Consider the following 26,886-nt stretch of genomic DNA (forward strand, 5'->3'; position numbering starts at 1 on the left):
CCCTCCCACCCCCCCATCTCCCCATCCCACCCTGCCTCTGTGGCAGGGCATTCCCTTTTGTTCTCTCTCTCCTTTTGGATGCTGTGGTTTGCAAAAGAGGCATTGAGTGGCAATCATGTTCAGTCTCTGGTCTACTTTCAGCATGCATCTCCCATCCTGGGCGATTTTCCCAACACCCTTTATTTGGTGCTCCCTTCTCTATCTGAGCTGCCTTTACCCCTAGAGTGTGCAGCTGGCCTCCAAGCCATGGAGTAAACCTCCTGGAACTAATCTCAGCTATTCTTGGGTGTTGGTCTCCTATTTTGTTACTTTATGTTCCCCAGATGATTGCAATCTTTCTATGTCTATCCCTCTCTTTCTCATTTCGCTTAGCATGATACTTTCCATGTAGTACCACTTGTATGTAAATTTCATGACTTCATCCTTTCTAACAGCTACATAGTACTCCATTGTGTACATGTACCAAAGTTTCTTTAACCAGTCATCTGTTCTCGGGCACTCAGGTTTTTTCCAGATTCTGGCTATTTTAAACAGTACTGCAATGAACAAACAAGTGCAGATGTTACTTCGACTACACTTTTTTTCCTCTCTGGGATATATTCCCAGGAGTGGTATTGCTGGGTCAAATGGAAGCTCAAATTCTAATTTTTTGAGAATCGTCCATACTGTTTTCCAAAAGGGCTGAACCAGTCGGCATTCCCACCAGCAGTGAAGAAGGGTCCCTTTCTCGCCACATCCGTGCCAACACCAGTTTCTTTTGTTCTTTTGCATGTGGGAAGCTTTCATGTTTAAATTTCGGTCATACAATGATCAAACATCCAACACTTCACCAGTGCACATTTTCCACCACCAAAAACCCCAGTATATTCCCCTATCCTACCCACCCTTACACCTACCTGTGTTGCAGAAAATTTCCGCATTACTTTCTCTCTACTTTGATGATCAATATTTAAACATCAGTCCCACCATTATTATTCAGAATTTCTCCCCAAAACTCATACCTACCAAAAAGGCAACATTAGACAATTTGTTTTCTATTGTTTAATGAAACATGATGGCCACTTAGTGCCTGTATTGCAAACAGTAACACCCAAAAGCAGAGAGAGTAAACAGGAAAATGTCTGTCACAGAGGCGCGAAGAGGAGGTTATGGGGGAAGGAGGGATACTGGAAATATTGATGGTGGAAAATGGGCACTGGTGGAGAGATAGGTTCTCAATCATTGTATGACTGAAATATAATCAGAAAAGTTTGTAAGTCTGTAACTATCTCACAGTGATTCATTAAAAAAAAAGAAGAAAAACATAAAAAAGAGGCAATGTAGAAAATGTGAAGATAGAAGAGAGGGAGGATGAAGCTGAGGAGAAGGAGGAGTAGGAGGAAGAAGAGGAGACAGAGGAGGAGACAGAGGAGAAGATAATGTGAAGATCATCTTGGCTGTGAAAAATGGTTTTTTGTGTGTGTTTTAGGCCTCATGTGCTTTATGACCTATAATCTGGGCACCTGCTGATGCCCAGTGACTGAGGTAGGGAACACTGAGACCAATTGCATAGAGCCAACTGGGTCCAAAGAGAGAAGTTCAAACCAGGAGAGTGTTGGGGCAGATCTGATCATAGTTCCCTAGTCATGTTCCGAAACACTTCTGTACACAAAAAAAAATGTACACACACCTGGCATTCTCTCCAGGAACTGAGTCAGCTTCTTCCAGAAGGGGCTGAGATGTGATTGGAGGGGCATCTGTGACTCAGGGGGTGTCTCTCAGCCACCAAGTACACCTTCACCTCAGCAAGGCCTGAGTGCACTCAAGTTTCTGCCCTCCTGTCTCTCCCTGACCTCACACCTTTTATTAGTCTTGTTACCACCCAGGAAATCTGTGCCCTCAACACCTGGCAGCTTCCATGAACACATGCAACAAGAGGTCAAGGAACAGAGGAAGAATAGTATCGGGCACATCAGGGGGAAATCAGCCTCTTAATTAGAAATCCAATGTTGAGATCATCCTCTCAGTTAAATAAGTCTAGTTTAGTTACAATGAAGGCAGCAAAGGTGCAATCAGGCAAGAAGAAAAGAAGAAATTATCATGGCATGCTTTCTGTTTGGGAGCCACACCCAGAAGTGTTCAGGGTTTACCAATGGCTTTAAACTCAGAGTTGTGGTAACTCTACAGAATGCTAAAGAGTGAATCCGCATCACAGTATGCAAGCAACTGTCCTAACTGCTGTGCTATCATTCTGGCAACACAAATTATCATTTGTACTGTACTTGGAGCGATAGCACAGCGGGTAGGGCGTTCGCCTTACAAGCGGCCAACACGGCCGACCCGAGTTCGATTCCTCCACCCCTCTGGGAGAGCCCGGCAAGCTACCGAGAGTATTGGATATGCCAGACACAGTAACAACAAAGTCTCCAATGGAGACGTTACTGGGCCCGCTCGAGCAAATCGACGATCAACGGGAGGGCCTTTACCTTTACCTTTACCTTTACTGTACTTGAAGGACTCTTGCTGATGCTGCATTGCCCTTTGATCAAGTTCTGTAAATCCCCCAGACATTGCACTCCATGTACCCGGTAATGTCCTTCAGGTGTCTGTTACCAGATATGATGGATCACTGGTCTGGAACCAGAGAGACGGGGAGGGGGGTGGGGGGAATGCAGGCACTGTGTTCAACAAATGACCAGCTGGGGAACTTGCTTGGGGCTATTGAGGCGACCTTCACACCTGGATATGCCACTGCATTCATCTGTCTCATTCTTTGCCACCAACCCTGCTGGATGCAGTTCAAAGAGGCAATCCAATTGGCTTTACACTGCCACACAGATCCACTGCTCATCTTTAGGCAATGAGAATGGGAATCAGACACACATTTTTAGAACATTCTCTGCGGTTTTACTTATATAACATTGTAGAAGAGACCAAACAAATCTTCAGTGAAAAACATCAAAAACAACAGTTGGTTAGTGTTTGGTTGACTGAAGACACATAATCTGCTTTCTGAGAGGACTAAATGTTTTCAGCATGTGATTGGTACATATTGATTGTATTACATGGGTTGATCTACTTGAAAAACTTCATTCTTTTTAACAATTATTAAACAACATGATTTGCATACGTTGAGGGGAGTAAGTTCTACTTATTAAAATATTTTTTTCACACAAGCAAACACAAACACTGTCCTCCCGTTGTTCATCGAGTTGCTCGAGCGGGCCCAGTAACGTCTCCATTGGAGACTGTTGTTACTGTGTTTGGCATATCGAACGACATCATGGTAGCTTGCTGGGCTCTCCGAGAGGGGCAGAGGAATTGAACTCGTGTCGGCCATGTTGGCTGCGTGCAAGGCAAATGACCTACCCGCTGTGCTATCGCTCCTGGCTGGAGCGATAGCACAGCGGATAGGTCATTTGCCTTGCACATGGCTGACCCGACTTCGATTCCCAGCAATTCCATATGGTCCCCTGAGCACCATCAGGAGTAACCCCTGAGTGCAGAGCCAGGAGTAACAGGAGTAACCCCTGTGCGTCGCCAGGTGTGACCCAAAAAGCAAAAAAACAAAAATTTTTTTCACATTGGTTGATTTTTATTTGCAATTTCTTTTCCAACACAATTTACAAACTTGTTTCCAATACCATCTGATTATACAAGTCCTAAGTGGCAGAAAGGTCTAGAATAAATACATCAAAAAGAGAAGCAAAGTTATAGAACTAAGTTGCATGCAACAGATTTGTGAAGGTGAGGGAAAGTGTCTGGGAAATAAAACAGAGGAAGACACAGTAAAGGTTCTCTCAATCATCTTTGTCTTTTGCTCCATGTTTGAGGTTGCGTGTGAATTCAATTTAATTAAAATTTCCCTATTTATCAATAAATGCTTCTCTGTACAGCTCATCCACTTCCTCATCTGTAAACCGATCTCCCATTGTGGTCAGCAGTTCTGGTCAGCATTTCTCTCAGGTAATCTTGAATGGTTTCAGTTGCTTCTTCATCAAAGCAAGCAAAAGCATTTCTGATGACATCTTCTGGATCTGTGCCATTTAACTTCTCCCCAAACATTGTAAGGAACATGGTGAAATTTATTGGTCCTCGAGTCTCATTCATCATGGCATCGTGGTATGCACCAGTTGGATTTTTCCCCAGCAAAGCAAGCATATCATGCAAATCTTCCTTGTCAATGAAACCATCTCTGTTCTGATCAATCATGTTGAAGGCCTCTTTGAACTCCTGAATCTGTGACTGGTCAGACATCACGAATACATTGGATGTTGCACATTGAGGGCGCTTCTTGGAGGTCTTGGTCTTTGCTTTTTTGCTCGACATGATAGCAGTTTTAAGTCCCAACACTCAGATATACTAAACAGGAAATGGGAGATCTCATAATAATATGAGCCCGATCCAGTTCAAATCCTGCCCGCATGTGACTTCCTGAGCATTCCAGGTACAGCTCCCGAGGCCTCAGAGAACAACCAGTGTGACCTGGGTCACCCCTGTTACCAAAGGACCCAAGTAGCACCTCATCACCAGATAATAGCATTGAACTTTGGACAAACATTTTTTGGGGAAATAAAACTAGGGACTGGGTAAGGAGACACTGAAACGTGTGGGTTTCAAGGATGTACTCCTTAATGATCCTGACATAACATCCCCGAGAGCAATGATTTTTGAATAAATAAGGTATTTGGGACTGCCTTGATGGCCTTTAGTTTGGAAGTGTAAGGCCATGAGAAGAGTTTTCAAAAATTCACTGGATTGGTCAATGCAAATCAATATCAAGGCAGGGACAAAGCTACTGCACAGCGGGGAGGGCACTTGTCTTGCAGGTGGTCAAAGAGAGTTTGATCCCCAACATCCCATATGGTCCCCTATGCCCTGCCAGAAATGATCTCTGAGCATTGCAGGGAGTCCTTCTCTAGCACCCACCAAAAACGTAAAGATGGACATCAAAGCTAGACAATTCCACCAAGGTATCTTCAGGCTCATATATGATTTTTAAACTTAATTTTTCTAAAGCTTAAAACCTATAAATTCTCGCCCGCTCCTCTCTGGAAAGAAAGATGGCAGCCGCACGGGAGCCTTGTGGACAGCAGGTTTGAGCCGGGGGCGGGGGGCGGCAGGGGCCTCATGGGAAGGGGGGCGTTCTGGGCCGTCCTTCACGCCCCACCGAGGTCACCAGCTGCCCCCCACGAGCGGCTCTCCAGCATGGCCACGACTCCAGAGCACAGAAACTAATCTCTTAACTATCTAACTTTTAATAGAAATACTTCCAGGGTTAATAAGTAAAACAGCAGAAATCCAAAACCGCGCGGCCGCAATAGCGGCCGTGTGACATCATTTTATTCTTAAACCAAGCTGTAGAAAGCAAATCATTTCACAACGCTGTTTCAGCATATCTGATTGGGGGGGTCGTAAACTCTAAACAATAATTGTGCATCTTCTATCGAAACAATGTATCTAGTCAAAGTAGATAGAGTATTAACTAGAACTCATCTGCCTCACAGGAATTGGGAGGGGTGGGAGGTGGGGTTCTATTGGGGTTCACGGTTAAAAATAAGTATTGGTAAAGGGAAATGTGTTTGATACTTACATGACTGCGACCTAAACCCGAAAGCTCTGTAACTTTTCCCACAGTGATTCAATAAAGTAATAAACTATAAAAAAAATAAAAAAATAAAACCTATAAATTAATCACAAGCTTGAACATCTCCTGGGATATGGAAAGTATTCCAAGGTCTCCCACTGTCAAACCTGTCCACAGCAAGTTTAGAAAACCACTGGACAGTGTTTTTCAAACTCTGGGTAAAAATCTCAATCCACTGAGATCCACTCAGCAAGATTCCATAAGAAATCCTGCAGAACTGACTCCATCCTGGCATTTGACAGAGAAGTCAAAGCATCATCTCTAATACTACTGTAGACACTACTGTAACACTACTGGACAATTTGTAGAGATGCGGTCCCTTAGGATGTTTTGCATACCTGTGTGCAATACTGTATCCTAAAATGCAAACTCACTGTCAATGATGGTATTTTTTCAAACATTGCTGGACCCAGAAAGATCATGTTGATGACTCTGGAGAAATGGGTATGTCAAGAGCCTTCCTAATCAGTTATCTGAGTCTTGGGAATCTGATAGAAAGGACTGTCATTGGAGTTAACATGCTTGAATCTGTGTAATGGGCAGACGGTGCCACAGGCTGAGCTCAGCTCACTGGCAGCTATTCTTGCAGGCGCTAAGAAACCACACACTACCTAGAGTCTCAGTAACAGGGAGAGACTTTTTAGAATAACCTGCATGTCTTCTTTAGTACTCAGTCTTTGGTGCTCCTCTCATGTAATTCTTGGTGGTTAACCAGCTGTTCCAAGAAGGAGATGAAGGATTATGGATCTTGGAGGTGAGACACTGTGATATTGACCCATCTACTATTTCCCTGGAATATTTCCTAGATGAGACTTGCTGTACAGAAGAGACAGTGGTGCCTCTACCTGTCAGCCTCTCGGGTATGATTGGTCATGGAGTAGGCCTCTGAAGGTGTTGAATTGACGATATAGGTTTCAGAAATCAACTGAAGCTTGCTTGCTGAGAAGTTTCATTCCGTGAAATATTCAAAGGGCTGCGTTATGTCCTGAGTCAGGTATGGGGCAGTTCATGGATTTGTTCCCTGAATGAAGGGGAGTCTGGAGAACCAGGTAGCAAAGACAGCTGCACCACCAAAGGTTGGTCCTGTACCTGCCTTCTTGTTTGACTTCATTAAAGTGGTGATATTTTCAAGTGGGATATGGTGCTGCCAGCAGGTCAATCTGTACCTGAGGCAAGTGCATCAGCAGCCTGCTGGTGCCTTCAGACTTCTAGAGACCCCAAAATTGCTGCTGCTGTGCCTTTGACTAGACCCCAAGGACAAGGTTTACCAAGGAAATAAATGGCCAAAAGTTAGGTATTTGGGAGACACACCCACAAACCACTTCCGTCTCAGCTATATAATTGGAGGCAAGGCCTCTCTGGTTCCTGATTAAACTGCTTAATGGCCATGATCCCAGAGACTCAGAAACAAATCTCGGAACCTAGCGGCTTTTGGCAGAAATGCATCCGCAGTAGGTTACTGACTCTGGGCCACCCCAGGGGGGAAAGGATGCTATCCCTCCGCCTGCTCCCCCTTTGAGGCTCGGTGGCTGCCATCCTCCAGAGGCCATTGAACAGTCAGGTTTGGGCCCGCAGTGATGAGACACGAGGGACCTCACGGGATGGAGGTGTAGCTGGCCCTTTCCACCATGCCCCACACAAGACCCCAAGTCGCTGCCCACAAATGGCCTTTCTGACTCCTGATCAAGCTGCTTAACGGCCAAGATCCCAGGAACAAATCTCGGAACTCAGCAGGTATTGGCCAAAATAACTCCAGATTTAATTGTTAAAATTTCAGAATTCCAAAATGCATGCCGGCTACTGCAGCCACACGGCATCATATGTTATTTAAAATCGGCAACATAAAATAAATTGTCTACAGTTGCCATTTCGGCAGATCTGAGTATTACGGTAAAATCCCAAGTAATAATAGTAGGTCTGGTGTCAAAATATTGAATGTAATCAAAGTAGAGAGAGAATAATGTGGAAATCATCTGCCCCACCGGTTGGGGGAGGGTGTGGGATGGGAGTATACTGGGGTTTTTGGTGGCGGAAAATGGGCACTGTTGAAGGGACGGCTGTTTCATCATTTTATGACCGCAACTTAAACCCGAAAGCTTGTAACTGCTCTCACGGCTATTCAATAAATAAATTTATTTTTAAAAAAAAGTAAGTTGGAGTTCATGCCCAATTCAATCAGCCTAATCAATGCCTGAATAAATAGCAATACTCCTACATTAAAATAAAAAAAAAAGTGGTGATGTGTTCAGGACAGGGAAGAAAGGAAAAAAATATCTTCTCAGGCTTTGGGTCGATATAAATTTTTTTTCATTTTTTTAAAATAAATGTTTATGATGGTTTGTTACATTCAATAGTTCCACACCAATCCCATCATAATACACCTTCCCACCACCATTATTTCCAATTTTCCCAACCATCCATCTAGCCTATCCCTATACTAGCACTGTAGCACTGTCCTCCTGTTGTTAATTGATTTTCTCAAGCAGGCACCAGTAACATCTCACAACAAATTGTGAGATTTGTTGTTACTGTTTTAGGCATATCGAATATGTCATGGGTAGCTTGCTAGGCTTTGCCATGCAAGCGAGATACTCTCAGTAGCTTGCCGGGATCTTCGAGGGGGGGTGAGGAATCAAACCTGGATCAGCTACATGCAAGGCAAATGCCCTACTCGCTGTGCTATCACTCCAGTCCTATAGCAGGCACTGAGTGATTTATTTATATTGCTTGTTATACATAATTCACAAAAAAATGATCAAGAAAAAATTTTTTGGAAGAAAGTATGTGAAGATTGTCGTATCTCACCATAAAGCCCTTAAGCCCTTGTATAAGAGATTACTAACTTGTTGTTACGAGATAAGACTTGTGGGTTTATATCTTGTTGATCAAGATTGGTTTCCTTCTACTTTACATCCCATTCAATGTGGAGTGCTACTTCTGGTTTATCGTATGTAAAGTTTGGATGAATGTAAATTGCTCTCCTGTAATTCAAAATTTTGAATGGGGTGATACAGCAGAATTAAATATAGACTGGATTGTGACATTGGGTCTCCTACATCGCTCAGCCTGGTGTGGGATCTGGAAAATCTCTGTATCTTGTTGGTCTCTTTTGAGATTTTATGAGCCTCTGGATCATGGCTGGTTAATGAGATTATTGGGCACAGCAGGAAGTTTAAGGGCATGACTGCCAGGCTTCCAGAAAAATAGGAGAAGGTATCCCATTCCTGACTCCATGAGAGCCTGGAGATTTCAGTCACAAAACCCACATACATGAGTTTTTCAACAGATTCATTTCTGAGGGAGTCTCATCCAAAGCTGTGCAGTCTGGCCATGAGGTTGGTGGTGATTGGAGTGTCGAAGTTCTCAGCTGCCAAAACTCTGTTTGGGTAGGTGCTAGCTCATTCACTCCATTCTGGGGTGTCCCAGATGATTCAACCTGCTACATTCTCTGGCAGCATCTCTGCCCCAGTACAAAAATTTAGTGACTAAAATGCCACTGAATCCTGAGAATAGAGCATAATTTTAGGACAATGTGACAGTCCTGACTTGACTTTGCTCTTGTGATTTGTAACTCTCCCTGTGACTAGCTCTTCAGATCCTGGAGTAAATTTCAGGGAGAGGGGCACACAAAACAGGAGGTGTTTAGGGATTACTCCGGGCTCTGCACTAGCAGGTTTCAGGGTGCCATAAACTATACCAAAGATGGAACACTAGTCAGTCACATGCAATGCAAGTGCCCTAAACTATGTATTCCTACATCAGCTCCATTATTTTTTATTTTTTATACCTATTCATTAAAATTTTTATTTCTTTGCTTTGAGTGAGACATTGGGGACACTCTTGGTAGAGAGCACACTCCTGACTGTGCTCAAGAGTAAGCTCGGGCCATTCCCCAGGGACCATATCTCATGCTTGAGATCTATTAGGGTCTTCCACATGCAAGGCAAATGCTGTCTCTGTGGCCCTAGTAATGAAGTACTTTTACTTTGCTTGGTGTTTAGGACACAGATCAAAGCCAGCACTTCACACATGCAAGAGAAGTGCTCTATAAATTATTAACAGTTCCTGACTAATAATAGAATTTCATTAAATATTTCTGAGCCCGGCAAGCTACCGAGAGTATTTGATATGCCAAACACAGTAACAACAAAGTCTCCAATGGAGACGTTACTGGGCCCGCTCGAGCAAATCGACAATCAACGGGAGGGCCTTTACCTTTACCTTTACCTAAATATTTCTGGGAAGTACCATATTCAGTTTGGCTAACTGACCCTGTCAGCATAAGACATTAGGACAAGAGAATCCCAGGAGTGTGACCTGAATGGGCACTTTGTAATGAATTTGGATAGATCCCATAGTCTTTGTGCATCTACTGCCTACCCCCTTTCTGAGATGTTGTATATGAATTTCATTTCTAAATATTTTATTTGATTTCACTCTCACAAGTCACATGTAAGTGCTCATTTCGAAAGAAAAACTATTCCTAAACTGAGTGAATAAAACTATGCTCTTCTCTCTTGTTGTCATTTTCTTCTCAACCTGAATACGCAGGAGGCAATGACAAGGCAAAGCATGTCAATTTGGGGAGCAGTGAAAGGCAACTGGGGTTCATAGAATAAGGCAGACAACAGAGAAAATTCTTTCTGCAATATTGTCAAGTCCGAGTTTTCAGGAGGGCACAGAAAGGTAAAAAGTGAAACAAGGAAATTGATGATTTGACCAGGCTTCCATTCAGCTCCAATTGAGTGGGGTTCTAGGAAGGATGAAACCTTTTCCATCATATCACCTTCACACCTTCACTTCTCCAGCATTTGATGCTTAATGGTTTCTTTGTTTCTTTCTTTCTTTCTTTTTACTTTTTTATTGAATTACTGTGATATAGACCCTTACAAAGCCTCTCTCTCTCTGTCTCTCTCTCTGTCTCTCTCTCTCCCCCCTCCCATTTTGGGCATTATGGTTTGCAATATTGATACTGAAAGGTTATACAGTTTATTCCTTACCTGCTTTTAGCCTTCAGATCTTGTCCAGCATAATCATGCCCAGTTCTTATTGTCATAATGGACTCTCCTCTGTTTTACCTACCCTCATCGATGATTTCTTAAAGCAAGAGCTTTTGATCTAATTCAAGGAGAAAGACTTCCTCAGGCTCTTGGTTCCACTGTAAATGACCTCACAGAGGTGATTTTGTCAACTACCCTTTAAATTGACTTTCCCAGAGTAAAAGACAGCACAGGATTATCCTGCATATGTGCATATGGAGAAAATTCCAAGAACCGCATTTCCCACATAAATGATTATCTCCAGTCCAGTGTGCATTGTCTTCACTTTTATCTAACCATGACAGAGAATTTTGATGGGAGCACATGAGTCTATCCTGCCTGTCTCACATTACCAAATTGCAAAATGTAGACATGCTTGTTCCCCATTAAAATACAATCATCTGCTCATAGACATTTTGATATAGTCATGACTAAATGGGTGAGTCTGCATTGATTTGTTAGTTTGGGTGTGAAATTTGATGAGCATTGCTGATATGGTAGCTGGGGTGGGGAGGCAGGATGCATTCTGTGTCTAAGAGACTTACCAGTGAGGTGTATATGTGTATGTGTGTTCCTGGGTGTGATTAAATTGTATTTTATTCTGATGTTCTCTGCCAACCATATCAAAATACCCTTTTAATTTTACTCTTTCTTTTGCGGTCCATACTTGGCAGTACTCAGGGCCTCTTCCTTCCTCTGTGATCAGGAGTGACCCTTGGTGGTGTTTAGGGGATGGATGATACTGCAGATTTGAAAGTGGCAGCCACACACCTAGCATGCATCTCCTCAGCCTGGACACTGGCAACACTGGGAAAGCTCTTACTCACGAGCCCTAACACAACTCCCTGATCCCCACTGCCTTGGCTTAGTCTCATTTAGATTAAAATAATATTAACACCATTACTTGTAATATTTTTATCCGTTTAAGAAATATCCATCCATACTTCTTTTTCCAAAGTAGGTTGCATTATATGCATAGCAGTACACAGATCAATGGGAACAGGTTCTCCAAGGATGCAAGAACTTGTTCATCAGGGTATAAGGGAGAAAATAATGATCATAAATAATCAGCCACCTGGCATGCACCTGTGCAAATACAGAACAATGATTAATATCTGTGTTAGATCCAGAATACTGTAGAACATTAATTCCATGGGAATATCTCTGGAGGAAGACCTTTCATCTTCTCCTGGTATATTTCATCAAAGGTTTCTGCTTGTGCCACCATGAGGTGACTTTTCCAGTCCCCAGAAACCCTGAGAAACATAAAAGAGAGATTCTGATTAGTTGATTTCAGCTCTGCTGACACCAAGATGTCTTCTCCTGGCTTGGGTACAAAACTTACCTCTGTCAAGTACTGATGCGAAAAGGAAAACTAAGAGCAAACACTGTCATACTGTGCTAGGTTCCTTCACTTTACTGAGTATAACTGAATGTGAGAGAGGCATTTCTCATTTCTTTTTTTTTTTTGTTCTGGGCCACAGCTGACAGTTACAGGGTTTGCTCTTGGGTGTTTGCTCAGGAATCACTCCTGGCTCAGCTCAGGGTACCATACTGCATCAATCCTAGATCGGCTTCATGCTATGTGAGTGACTTCTATCTTGTGTTTTCTCTCCAGTCCCTCCTGTTCCTTTAAAATGCTGGATTAATTTTTTCAGACTAATCTCAGACAGAAGATCAAAGGTCAGGATTTCTATGTCAAAATACTTGGGAGTTAAAGGATATATCTCTCCATGGCAGGAGTGCTCCCTTCCCGGAATTACCCGCACACAATTTTATCCACTATCTGCTTATAAGGATACAAGTCATAGCAGTCTAGAGTCAGAGTCTTACTACCTCATTGTGGTAATGACCCCTTTATGACTTTATCTCCAAATCTAGTTCTGAATTCCTGAACAGGGAGGAGGAATCACTGATCCTTCAAAGACAGAAATTAGCCTGCAACACGCTTCCTCCTGCTCTACACAAAATCATTGTCCTTCTCACACCAGAACAAAGTATTCTCACCTAGCTTCCAAAATGCTCCCACCCTCTAAAGCATCAGCTTTCCGCTAGTGGCCTGTGAGTTGAGTTATCTGTTTCCATATGCAGTAGTATGAACTGCAGAACACAGGTCTCTTTTCCAAAGGAAAGAATCAGAATCAAGCCACAGATTGCAGAAAAACAGCAGTTGACTAAGAGTCACTGAGCAGGGACCAGAGCCATAGTAAAAGGGTTAATGCTTTGCCTTGCACATGGCCCTACCAGTTTCCATCCCTGGCATCTCACAGGGTTCCCACAGAACCACAAGGAGTAATTCCTGAGTGCAGAGTCAGCAGTAACTACTAAGCATTGCTAGGCATGCCATTCCCACCACCCAAATAAAAGAGTCACACATCAAATTCTTCTAGATTTTAAGCGTCAAGGAAAGCCTCTTTGTCCTATTCCCCAATATCTGTCACACCAGGGTGCATCACCTAACTTCCCCTGACTCCATGGCCTTGTGTGACAGCCCAGCCTGGCTGAATATGAAAATCATTGCCTTTCTTCCTTCTAGCCTCACAATCCTCAATGTGTTTAAACACCAGGTTTGGCGAAGCTTAAATTCTCCAAGTCTATGCCGGTGAAATCTTCATCTTGAGCCCAAGAGTGGAGAATTCATTGAAATTTATCACACAGGGTATCACACTAACTTGTTGCAAGACAGACAGGCTTTCTGCAGAGTGAAAAACCTGGCCTGTCATCCCACCAGATAAAAACTTTACTTCAGACATTTCCTAGTTGGGATGCACACATACCAAGCAAACACCCTTCCTTCTGCACTATTGCTCCTACCCTCTTTGCTCATTATTTTAAAAAATGAATAAAGTCATAAATATTACTTGTACTCATTGTTTGATTTGCTTCATATAGCTTACTGCTGTCATACTCATCAAAACAAAACATTTGCCATTTTTGAGTTTGTACATGTTTGTTTTCCATTGTACATGTTCACCTCTCTTCTTCTATAATCCAAGAAAACACCATACAATACAAAATAACTAGGGGTGGGGTGATGGAGGCAGGGAGAAGATGGTGGCAGCATTTCTACAAGAGGCCAGAACTGGCAGAGTGCTGACAGCACTCAAAACTCTGAACAGCGGGTGGATGCGGTCACAATATTTATGCCTGAAGGAATGTAAGTGTCCTTTGAATATTCTCCCTCAATGAGTTCCTTTCGTAACCAGCCTGGCACCCGCCGTGGAGCACTGCCTAGGAATGTGACCCCTGAAGAAGGCTGCAGTGCGGCTACAGGTCCCGGAGCTGGCAGAGGCTTGGCAGTCATGTGCACTATGTCAGCAGACCACTGCAGCCACAGCATTTCTATGTGAATGAACAGTGGTCTTCAGGTCCAACCTGGCACCACCGTGACGGATGTACCCTTGAGTTAAGGGGGCTCGGGGTTCCCGCCATCAGGGGCAGGCTTCGGGGCCTCAGCTGCTCACTGCTGCCAGGGCATCCCTGCCACCAATGCCCTTCTCACCCCCCCCCCCATATCGGTTCTGACAGCGGAGGCCAACTGTATCAAATCTTAGAGGAAAATCTTCCTGAGCTCCAACTGCCTGGAGTCTGGAATTGAGGACCGGGACAAGTGCCCCCTGGGAAAGTTCTGCTGGACTGGTTGTGGCCGCCTTCTGGAGAGTGCCCAACCCATACAGTTTCTGGCCAGGGTTGCTACTGCCACCACCCCTGGGATCCAGAGATTGCAGCACCGCTATTGGAGCAACCTCGACCTGCCAGGCGAGAGCATCAGCAGCCCGGAGGTGCCCCTGGGCACATTGGTGTTAGAAAACGCACACTGGTGAATGGATGGGTGTTTGAACATTGTATGACTGAAACCCTCTAATGAAAAAAAGGAAAAAAGAATTAGCTCATCCCAACAAGGTTTCAAAGATACCCAGCCCTGGACCTCCATGTTACTGAATGCCAACATTGATACTCAGAGTTCTCCCTGAACTGAGTTTGTGAGACAGAGGGGCTTCTGGGCAAAGAGTAATCAGAAACCACAGGACCCAAAACACCCTTCACTTCTCCATTGTTTTATTTCAGGAGGAACTGAAGGGATTGTGAGTCCAGAGCACACAGAAGAGGCCCAGAGACAAGAAGGCAGAAGTGCACCTGTCTATCCACATAGACTCACTCTTCCTCACTTTGTTCTACTGTTCATCTGAAACTAACTCCTGTCTACAGATACACAGTATATTACTTTTTTGTACAATCCCTGTGGGTCACCTGTTAGTCCCATTAGAGATGCTGGACTCAACAAACATTGGTAGAGACAAAGGGGACAGAAAACTCATGGAGGGGTGCCAACCACTCACCCTGGCTTCAGGCACTCATTCTTAAATATTTCCAGCAGTCTCCTATAGATAGCTCTTTGGGCTTCAACCTGACCTAATTTAACGTGTATCTTAAACAGAGCAGTGTAGGATAACATTGGTTTGTCCTTTCTCCCTTGTCACAGGGAGCTTAGGTTTATCGGGTCACACCCATCACAGTGTTCCCTTGTCACTCCCATTCCTTTGCTTATCTGTAACTTCTCTGTGCTCTCTTTCCCAACTAGTGTATCACCTTTTCCCCCTAATCAGACTCTGTTAACTTGTAGCGTCAGCTCCTTCTAAGGACACTTGACTTGCATTCATGACTGAAATATTGCCTTTCTCCTCTCCTTATGTCTTTTGCATAGTTTACTTTAAAACAATGTACTTTTTAATAGACACAGGAAGACCGTTAATATTATGCTTTTGCAACTTGGGAAGTAATTTACTCTGAAGAAAAATCACTCCTGGGCATCTGCTTTCTTTGCTTAAGCCTCAGTTTCCCTTAGTTCCTAGCACTCCAAAAGTAGGGTCCCAACGAGGGACTGAATGGACCTTGGGCAAGCAGTGAAGCTACCCTGGCATCGAAATGGGTCAGGAAAATGTACCACAATACTTAACTAGTTAAGAGCATGGTCATGGACAAATTCTGTCATGATTTGTAACGAGATTGGGACCCTGCTAGAGTTAGGAAAGACTAATTTGCCTGAGCACTGTAGTCTGAGATCTATAGTGAGATAGCCCCAGGACAGTAATGCTATAAGTTTAATGTATCTCTTACTGTGTCCATACAAGATAACCTATATTATGCACTTATGTTTGTTGGACTAAAGAAAGGAGAAATATACCCATAGATGGAATTTCACTCTTGATAGAGTCGTCTTACTGAACGAGAATTGTCCTAGAAGAAGCTTCCCCTGAGGAAAGGACTTAACTCTGTTGATTGTATGACCACACCTATGTGTAATTAGTACCCCAACATCCTCATGATTTGGAATTTAACCGATGTGGTAAGAGTGCACTAGGGGACGCAGAAGCTGGAAGGAGAAGTATGAAGGAGCAGGATCCAAGAGAAGGATGAGGGGGATCAGGGAAGGGGAAGATCAGGAGGAGAATCAGGCAGAAGCAGAAGGAGAATCAGAGAAGAATGGAGTTGAGACTGGAATAAACTTCAATTGAGGCCAACCAGCCTGGCCCTCGTTCCCTCCTTCATCCACCTATCACCATTGGCCACCCCTGAGTGAGGGAAGTGTTGCAAGACAACCGAACGCAGGTGGCAAGAGAGAGAGCAGTTGTGGCCATTCATGTTTTACTTTTTGATTACACAGTGTAGGGTAACATAGCACAAAAGAGAACTCTTGATTTCCATTTTAACTTGGTTTCCAGAAACCCTGTGGAATGAATGATTGACAGAATTCACTCAGAAATGCACAGTAATGGGCTGGAGCGATAGCACAGCGGGTAAGGCGTTTGCCTTGCACGCAGCCAACATGGCCGACCTGAGTTCGATTCCTCCACCCCTCTCGGAGAGCCTGACAAACTACCGAGAGTATCTCGCCCGCACAGCAAAGCTTGGCAAGCTACCCGTGACATATTCGATATGCCAAACACAGTAACAATTAAGTCTCACAATGGAGACGTTACTGGGCCCGCTCGGGCAAATCGATGAACAACGGGAGAACCGTGAACCGTGACCAATAATGAAAATAAAGTAAATAAATAAAAATACATACCAGGTAACATAGATGATAGATAATCAATCAAGAAAATAAACAAGGAAATAAAATACAGAGACTCCGGGAAAGCTACCCCTTAGTCTGGGTCAGTTTTGATGTTACCAAGGGGCCAGTGGGTTGAGCAACGGTGCAGGGGTGTTGGCAATTTGTTGTTGGATTTGGAATGGTGCAGTGTATCCTTAAATAGAAACATTTATGGTCTTGAAACCTGCTGGTACCTCAGTAAGCAAAGAAACAAGCAAATGTCACAGTGCTGGGGACATGTCTGGAGTTCTCCGCCGGTTTCCCCATAGTTCTCCTTGTAAGAAACCTTGACTTACAAGAAGGAACTTTATAACTGGTTATAAACATTCAAGCAGGACCTTCTACAGAATCCATAAAAACTCTCCCTTTTGCCTCCCTTTACTCCCTAATCTCCTCCCATCTCTTTCTGTGGTTTCGTGAGTTCCAGAACAGCTGGTACCCTTCGTAAATGAACCAGAATGATAGTTTGTCCTTGTGTGACTGGTCTTTGGACTCCGTACAATCAGGTGGACTCAATACTCAGTTGAGAGCACATAAATCTTGTGGCTGTTTCTGAACTTCACTTCTTCATAAAAGGTTGAATAATATGCCCTGAGATTTTTGTGCTACATTTTAATTACACATTTCCAAAGCACTTGATCTTGAGTTTGACTCTGCCTCTGTCTCTGTGCCCAGTGGTCATTTCTGTACAATTACCCTGTTCCTGACCTCAGCCTCAGTCCTCATTTGTTTGCCTTCCCTCATATAAATAGCATCTGGATATACATAGCAACCTAGCATCACAGCTTCGGGATCAACCACGAAAGAGATGCAAGCCAGGATACTCAGGAGTGGATGCATCTTTCGCTGAATACTAAGGGGCTCCCTTAGGATGGAGGACAGACCAAGTCCCCTCTGTGCCAAAGCCCCAGCATCTGCACCCATTCTCCAGAGCTGGAGCCATGCAAATGACCCAACTTCACTGCTTCATAACTCATCTCTGCAGAGATGCCAGGCCAATGGAAATTCCAGGTACATAGGTTTTTGGCCTGAAAACTCTGGGTTCTTCTTGGAGTGGAGGAAAACAGCCTCTTCGACCATGCTGTACTGCTGGAAGACTCACAAGTGGCACCCACATCCCACAGTCAGTTCCATATAAACAAGGCCCAGCTTTACAGTCTCTTTCTTTTGCAGGAAAGATGCAAGCCAAGCCAAGCCAAGCTGTTGAAACCAATTGTCCCACTTCGACAGATCCTAGACTTCTGGAGTATGTTATCACACAGTGGGTTGAGTGATCCAACCAAATTCCACAATACTGAAAGCCCATTAGAGCACATCAAATTAGTAGGGGATGTAACATAGAAGTCAATAAAGCTAAGTTTAAGAAATCAACAACAGAGAAACTCAACTATCAACAAACAACTTGGTAAACCCTCAGACAAACATCTTGACCCCATTGTAAGACATAACCATTTTCACAAATTTTGTTACTGCAGCATTATTTGGTAATTCCATTAATTATTAGATTGCGGCAAACAATATAAATCAATCATTTTGTGCCTACTAAAGAGCAGCCTTCGTGGGGAGGGGGGAAGCTATCTAAGAACTGTGGTAGAGGGAAGGTCGCAATGCTGAAGGGATAGGTTTGGAACACAAATGCCTGAAACAACAATACTATGAACAACTCTGAACTACATTATCTATACAAATTTTAAATCGAGAAACTAAAATTAAAAAAACAATGAATAGTATCTGGACAGGGGTGTCAGCACATTGGGCTGGATCAAATGTCAGACATGCTTGAGGCCCTGAGTGAAATAATTGCATGAACCACCCCAACACCCAGAACACCTGGGAGAGTCTCCTAGGTCCCTAGAAATGCTATGATTCCCACCAAAGAAATAACACCCTCATCATCCAACTAATTCACTCTTCCAGACCCTTCCAGACAACTGCTCACATATATACCTTTCCCTGCAAACAACCTGTTAAGTAAACAGTTTTACATGCACTTTTAAAAATATCTAAATATATAACACCATGATTTACCATGTTGTTCATAATACAGTTGTTTCAGGAATTAAATGTTCCAACACCATGTCTACCTCCAGTGTGGCCTTCCCTCCACCAATGTCCCTGATAACCCAACCACCACCATCTCAACCTACCTGCTTAGAAGGTACACAATTTTACCTCCTATGGTTTGTTACAACACAAAGGCTAATGGAATTATCCAAACTAAGGTCTATAAAAGTTCATTGGTTTTCACTGTTATAATTTCATAATGGTGTTACTGAACCATTGAGGATTTCCTGAGCAGGTTGATGCTAGTTGATCACATTCATTCATAGTATCTCAATTTAGATGAAAATTTTCTTCTCTTTAAATTGTCTTTATTTTTTTTAATTTTTTTAAAATTTTTATTAGTGAAACACCATGAGGTACAGTTGTATACTTACAAATTTTTGTGCTTGGATTTCAATTATACAATGATCAAATACCCATCCCTCCACCAGTGCCCATTTTCCACTACCACGGGTCCCAGTATCCCTCCCTTTAGGCCCTCCCGTTGATCATCGATTTGCTCGAGCAGGCCCAGTAACGTCTCCATTGGAGACTTTGTTGTTACTGTGTCTGGCATATCGAATACTCTCGGTAGCTTGCCTGGCTCTCCGAGAGGGGCAGAGGAATCGAACTCGGGTCGGCCATGTTGGCTGCGTGCAAGGCAAACGCCCTACCCGCTGTGCTATCGCTCCAGCCCTTTAAATTGTCTTTAATTCACACCTCTCAACTGAGAACTGAAACTCTATTTACGGGACACAACCTGATCACGGGACTTCATGTAGTGTGTAGTGATGCCACTACAGTCCCAGTTAATCAACAATCAAACTTCTTCTAGATCTTTGATGATCTCCCTCTGGATTTCTGCATATTTTCCTTAGTTAAAACACTTGACACGGTCTTAGGATTTCGTCTATGGACTCCCCTAGAGCCTGAATAACCCCCACCCCAACCCTGTTAGGATGTCTCTGTTCCAGCCCCATGTCCAGTTCCCTGGACACTGGTGGGAGGCCCATAGAAAGATTCTCTTCTTTCCCTGATGCCCACAGACAGAGCCACAATCAGTCTCTGCACCACTACAGCTGCCTTATCTGATTTAGGATTGGTCAGCAGCAAGACATCTTCATCCATAAACAAAAAATTATGCCATTTTTCTGTCACGAAAGCAGGTGTAAAAACCAAGGTTGGGAAAAGTACACCATTAATCCTTTTATTTTCACCAGACATTCTGGTTGCTTGTCTTTAAAAGAATGTGGTATTCACTATTGGAGGCTCCTTTGTTTATTATAAGATCCACAGTATAATAAATTACAAACAATCCCTAAGGCCGGTCCAATGGTAATTATATTATGCAACAGTGAGTCACTCAGGAGACATTATGTGGAAATCTGAGCATGAATCTTGAGAAGAAACCTGCAATTCAGTTAGAATTCCATGAAGGTAGGATATGGGGTGCTTAAAATGTTTTTAAAGAACGGTTTTAGAGGCGATGTAGATAAGTGGATTGACATGGAGCGTATCATTCTAAGCGAAATGAGTCAGAGATAGAAGGACATACATCGAATGACTGCACTCATTTGTGAATATAAAGTGCAGAATATAATGGGAGACTAACACCCAAGGATAGTAGATAATATAGATAAGGCCAGAAGGATCACTCCATCAGAAAGAGAGGGACAGGCATAGAAAGATTACATTCATCTGGGGGACATAAAGTAACAAAATAGGAGATTAATACCCAAGAATAGCTGAGATCAGTACCAGGAGAATTGCTCCATGGCTTAGAGGCCAGCCAGGCATTCTAGGGGAAAGGGCAGCTCAGACAGAGAAGGGAGCACCAAATAAAGGGTGTTTGGAGGATCCTCCCAGGATGGGAGATGCATGTTGAAAGTAGACTATGGACCCAACATGATTGCCACTCAATGCCTCTTTTGCAGACCACAACACCCAAAAGGAGAGAGAGAACAAAAGGGAATGCCCTGCCACAGAGGCAGGGTGGGATGGAGGGCATGGGGGTGGGAGGGATACTGGGATCCATGGTGGTGGAAAATGGGCACTGGTGGAGGGATGGGTATTTGATCATTGTATAATTGAAACCCAAGCACAAAAATTTGTTAATCTACAACTCTACCTCATAGTGTTTCACTAATAAAAATTAATTAAAAAAAAAAGAAGGATCTCTCCACAGCTTGGAAGCCGGCCACACATGCTGGGGAAAAAGGCAGCTGGGATAGAGAAGGGACCACCAAGTAAATGATGCTTGGAGGGCACGCTTGGGACGGGAGATGCATAATGAAAGTGGACTATAGACCAAATATGATGGCCACTTAGTACCTATATTGCAAACCATCAAAAGGAGATAGAGTAAACGGGAATGTGCCTACCACGGGGGTGGGGAGGGGGAGGGGGCGGGTCTGAGGGTCTGGTAGGGATACTGGAAACATTGATGGTGGAGAATAGGCACTGGTGGAGGAATGGATACTCAATCATTGTATGACTGAAATATAATGAGGAAAGTTTGTAAGTCTGTAACTATCGCACAGTGACTTATCTTTAAAAAAAGAAAGAAAAACAGAAAAAAAGAGGCAAGGTAGAAAAATGTAAAGACAGAAGAGGAGGATGAAGCTGAGGAGAAGGAGGAGGAGTATGGGGAAGAGGAGACAGGAGGAGAAAGAGACAGAGGAAGAAATAATCTGTGAAGATCATCTTGACTTTGAAAATGCTTTTTTTGTTTTAGGCCTCATGTGCTTTGGGACCTATAATATGGGCACCTGCTGATGCAGGGTGGGGAACAAGTGATTGAGGTAGGGAACACTGAGTCCAACTGAACAGAGCCAACTGGGTCCAGAGAGCAAAGTGTTGCAGCAGATCTAATCATATTCCAAGGCCATGTTCCTGAACACTTCTGTACACAAAATTGTACACATACCTGGGATTGTTCCCGGGAACTAAGTCAGCTTTTTCCAGAAGGGCTGAGATGGGATTGGAAGAGCACTTGTGACTCAGGGGGAGCCTCTCAGCCATCAAGTCTCCTAGGCCTGAGTGCACTCAAGTTTCTGCCCTCCTGGCCCTCATGCCCTCACACCTTTTATTAATCTTGTTTCCACCAGGAGATTCTGTGCCCTCAACACTGGCAGCTTCCATGAACACATGCAACAAGAGGTCAAGGAACACAGGAAGAATAGTATCAAGCACATCAATGGGAAATCAGTCTCTTAATTCAAAATCCAACGTTGATATCATCCTCTCAGTAAAATAAATCCAGTTTAGTTACAAGGAATGCAGCAAAGGTGCAATCAGGCAAGAAGCACTGTCTACCCATTGTTCATCCATTTGCTCAAGCAGGCACCAGTAATGTCTCCATTGTGAGATTTGTTACTGGTTTTGGCATATCGAATACACCACGGGTAGCTTGCCAGGCTCTGCCGTACAGGTGGGATACTCTTGGTATCTTGCTGGGCTCTGCGAGAGGGACAGAGGAATTGAACCTGGATCAGCAGCATGCAAGGCAAACACCTTACCCGCTGTGCTATCACTCCACATCCAGGTAAGAAGAGAATAAGAAAATATCATGGTTTGCTTTTGTTTTGCTTTCTGTTTGGGGGCCACACCCAGCAGTGTTCAGGGATTACTCCTGGCTCTAAACTCAGGGCTCTGGGAACTCTATGGGATGCCAAAGATTGAATCTGCGTCACAGTATGCAAGGCAACTCTCCTACCTGCTGTGTTGTCATTCTGGTGCCAGAAATTATTATGACTTTAGTACTATATTTGAAAGACTCTTGCTGACGTTGTATTTCGCTTTGGTCAAGTGCTGTAAATACCCCAGGCCTGTAAATACTCCATGTACCCGCTAATGTACTTCAGTTCTCTGATACCAGAAATGATGGCTCAACGGGTCTGAATCCAGAGAGCCATGATGGGGTGCAGGTACTATGTTCAGCAAATGACCATCTGGGGACCTTGTTTGGAGCTATTGAGGCTACCTTCACACATGGGTATGCCACTGCATCCATCTGTCTCATTATTTGCCACCAAACCTGCTGGATGCAGGTCAAAGAGGCCAGTCCGATTGGCTTAACGCTGCCACACAGAACCACTGCTTGTCTTTGGGCAATGAATTTGGGAATCGGACACAAATTTTTTTAGCACCTACTGTGTGGTTTTATTTATATAGCATTGTAGGACAGACCAAACAACTCTTCAGTGAAAAACATCAAAAACAGCAGTTTCTTAGTGTTTGGTTGACTGAAGGCGCATAACAGGCTTTCTGAGAAGAAATTCGTTCATGTTCATTTATATTCATTCATATTACCTGTATTCCTCGGTTGATCTACTCGCCAAACTTGATTCTATTAAGAATTTATTAAATAATATGAGTTATCAACATCAGACCAGAAACCATAAGGTACATTGAAGATAAAGTTGGCAAAACCCTCCATGACATTGAAGCTAATGGTATCTTCAAAGATGCCACGCCACTGGCCGAGCAAGTGAAAACAGAGATAGATAAATGGGACTATCTTAAACTAAGAAGCTTCTGCACCTCCAAAGAAACAGTGACCAAAATACAAAGACAGTCTACAGAATGGGAAAGGATATTCACCGAATACACATCTGACAAGGGGTTGATATCCAGGATATACAAAATACTGGTTAAACTCCACAAGAAGAAAACATCCAACCCCATCCAAAAATGGGGCAATGAAATGAACAGAAACTTTCTCAAAGAAGAAATCCGAATGGCAAAAAAGCACATGAGAAAATGCTCTACATCATTAATCATCAGGGAGATGCAGATCAAAACCACAATGAGATACCATCTCACACCTCAGAGACTGGCCCAAATTCAAAAGAACAAAAGCAACCGATGCTGGCGTGGATGTGGCGAGAAAGGGACACTCCTTCATTGTTGGTGGGAATGTCCACTGGTTCAGCCCTTCTGGAAAACAGTATGGACGATTCTCAAAAAATTAGAAATTGAGCTCCCATTTGACCCAGCAATACCACTCCTGGGAATATATCCCAGAGAGGCAAAAATGTATAGTCGAAGCGACATCTGCACTTGTTTGTTCATTGCAGCCCTCTTTACAATAGCCAGAAACTGGAAGAAACCTGAATGCCCAAGAACAGATGACTGGTTAAAGAAACTTTGGTACATCTACACAATGGAGTACTATGTAGCTCTTAGAAAAGATGAAGTCATGAAATTTACATACAAGTGGTACAATATGGAAAGTATCATGCTAAGTGAAATGAGTCAGAAAGAGAGGGATAGACATAGAAAGATTGCATTCATCTGGGGGATATAAAGTAACAAAGTATGAGATTAATACCCAAGAATAGCTGAGATCAGCACCAGGAGGATTACTCCATAACTTAGAGGCCAGCCGGGTATCCTAGAGGAAAGGGCTATTCGGATAGAGAAGGGAGCACCAAATAAAGGATGTTTGGAGGATCCTCCCAGGAGGGGAGATGCATGTCGAAAGTAGACTATGGACTGAACATGTTTGCCACTCAATGCCTCTTTTGCAGACCACAACACCCAAAAGGAGAGAGAGAACACAGGGGATTGCCCTGCCACAGAGACGGGGGGATGGGGGGATGGGGGTGGGAGGGATATTATCCATGGTGGTGGAAAATGGGCACTGGTGGAGGGATGGGTATCTGATCATTGTATAATTGAAACCAAAGCACAAAAAATTGTAAATCTACAACTTTAAAAAAAATAAAATAAAATAAAGGGGGAAAAAAAAAAGTTGAAAAAAAAAAATAATATGAGTTATATACTTTGAGGTAAGTCCGACTTACTGAAATATAGTCACTTGATCACTTGATCCCCGGTTATTCATCGATTTACTCGAGCGGGTGCCAGTAACGTCTCCATTCATCCCTGTTGCGTGCTGACGTAGCCCAGTGGCATCTGTTTGTTCTAGGAACATGCAGAGCCTCAAACCGATCATTCAGGGTCTTGACGAAGAAGTCTGACCATCTTGTAGGTGGGCGTCCACGCAATATTTGACATCCCGTGGAATCCAGTAAGTAATGGCTCTAGTCCAGCGGTTGTCTGTAAACCTCATTACGTGTCCAGCCCATCTGATTTTTGATGCCTTGGCAAATGAGACAGCGTCCCTGATTCTTGAGCGTTGACAGAGATCAGAACTCTGGATTCTATCTCTCATTTGAGTGAATCGTGATATTCCAAGCATAGCTCTTTCGATTCCTCTTTGAGAGACCCGAATAGCGTTCTCATTCTATTTTCGTAGGGCCCAGGTCTCTGAGGCATATCTTAATGCAGGAAGAACAGTGGAATCGAAGAGATGTGCTCATAGCTGGAAGTTCTTAGTCCTCTTAGTTATTTCTTCAACGCTCTTGAAGCCATTCCAAGTTGCTCTCTTCCTTCTGCGCAACTCAGGTGCCAGGTCATTCATCATGTTGATTTCTCGACCTAGGTATATATAACTGTTGCATTCGGAGATGGTGGTTCCGTTGAGAGCGAATGGAGCGTCAGGAATGAGGCTGTTTCTCATAAACATTGTCTTCGTAAGATTCAGCTGTAGTCCGATCTTTCCACACTCACGGTCAAAGTCAGTCAGCATTTGTGCCGCTTGGCTGATGTTTGGTGTTATTAGAACGATGTCATCAGCAAAGCAAAGGTGGTGTAGTTGCCAACCATCTATCTTCACTCCCATTCCTTCCCATTCTAGTCGTCGCATGATGTTCTCGAGGGTGGCACCGAAGAGTTTTGGTGAAATGGTATCACCCTGCCGAACCCCTCTCTTGACATTGATGATTACTTCTTTGTAGAATGGTGAGATCCTGGTAGTGAATCCATAATAGAACTCACGGGGGATCCTGATGTATTGAGTTTGTACGCCCTGATTGGCTAGGGCTTCTATGACCGCTTCCATCTCAACAGAATCAAAGGCCTTCTTTAAATCAATGAACGTTAGACATAGCGGCATCTTGAACTCCTGAGAAACCTCAATGAGCTTAGTAATCGTGCGGATATGGTCGATGGTACTGAATCCTTTTCGGAATCTGGCTTGTTCACATGGTTGTCCTTCATCTAGTGTTCTGCTAATCCTATTCAGAATGACTCGAGTGAACAGTTTGTAGATGACAGACAAAAGGCAGATTGGGCGATAGTTGCCAATGTCATGGATGTCTCCCTTCTTGTATAGTAGTACAGTCCTGCTGGTTTTCCATTGGAATGGAACCTTGCATTCAGACAGGTAGTGTGTGAAGAGCTGAGCCAGTGTATTGATGAGTACTGATGGTAAGTTTTTCAGGTGTTCAGATCTGATCTTGTCTGGGCCAGGTGCTCTTTATTTCTTTATTGACGAGATGGCATATTGGATTTTGGAAGGGAGAACATTGGGAACAACATATCCATCATGCAGAATGTGGTATGTGGGCAAGTGGACGTGGCTATTAAAGAGATCTGAGTAGAAGTCATGAATAATCTTCTCCATTGCCCTTCTGGAAGATGTGATAGATCCATCAGGATGTCGGAGGACAGTCATCTTGGTCTTGTAGTTGGTGAAGGACAGGCGGGCATTACGAATGCTTTTCCCAGCTTCTGCCGCATCTACCAGCACCGCTGCTCTCCTGTCTTTGAGGTCATCCTTGATGGCTTCTCTGCATTGTTTTGCCAGCTCGGACGTTCGCTTGCAGTTGCCTGAGACACGTGACAAGCCACGTTGGCGAATAAGTTCAAGAGTGTTCGAAGAAAGGCGGTTTTTTGTGGTTATCCCTCTCTTGGCATTCCTCGCACAATCATGGAGGTGCTGAATCATTCGATCGTATTCCTCATCAGTGTTGTCAATGACTGCATCTTCCCATATTGCCGCAAAAGAGCCAAAGAGCTCCCAGTTGGTGGTCGTTCTGGGAGTTCTCTTCTTAAACTTTGCATTCTTTTCTCCCCATTCTGTGAGGTAGAATTTTGCACGAAGGAGACGGTGGTCTGATCCCGTTTGGAATTTTGGGACAACAGCAACATCGGTTAGGCAAAACCGCCAATTGAATATGATGTGGTCTATTTCATTGTGGAATTGAAATATATTTATTTACTGAAATATAGTA

General features: G+C 43.6%; 1 pseudogene; it reads right to left on the reverse strand.

The window, feature by feature from the left end:
* Positions 1 to 3,562: 3,562 nt before the first annotated feature.
* Positions 3,563 to 26,886, reverse strand: part of LOC130044047 (myosin regulatory light chain 12B-like) — a 64,393-nt pseudogene continuing 41,069 nt past the window's right edge.

Source organism: Sorex fumeus, unplaced genomic scaffold (genome assembly GCF_029834395.1).
Source record: "Sorex fumeus unplaced genomic scaffold, SorFum_2.1 ptg000122l, whole genome shotgun sequence".
Classification (NCBI taxonomy): domain Eukaryota; kingdom Metazoa; phylum Chordata; class Mammalia; order Eulipotyphla; family Soricidae; genus Sorex; species Sorex fumeus.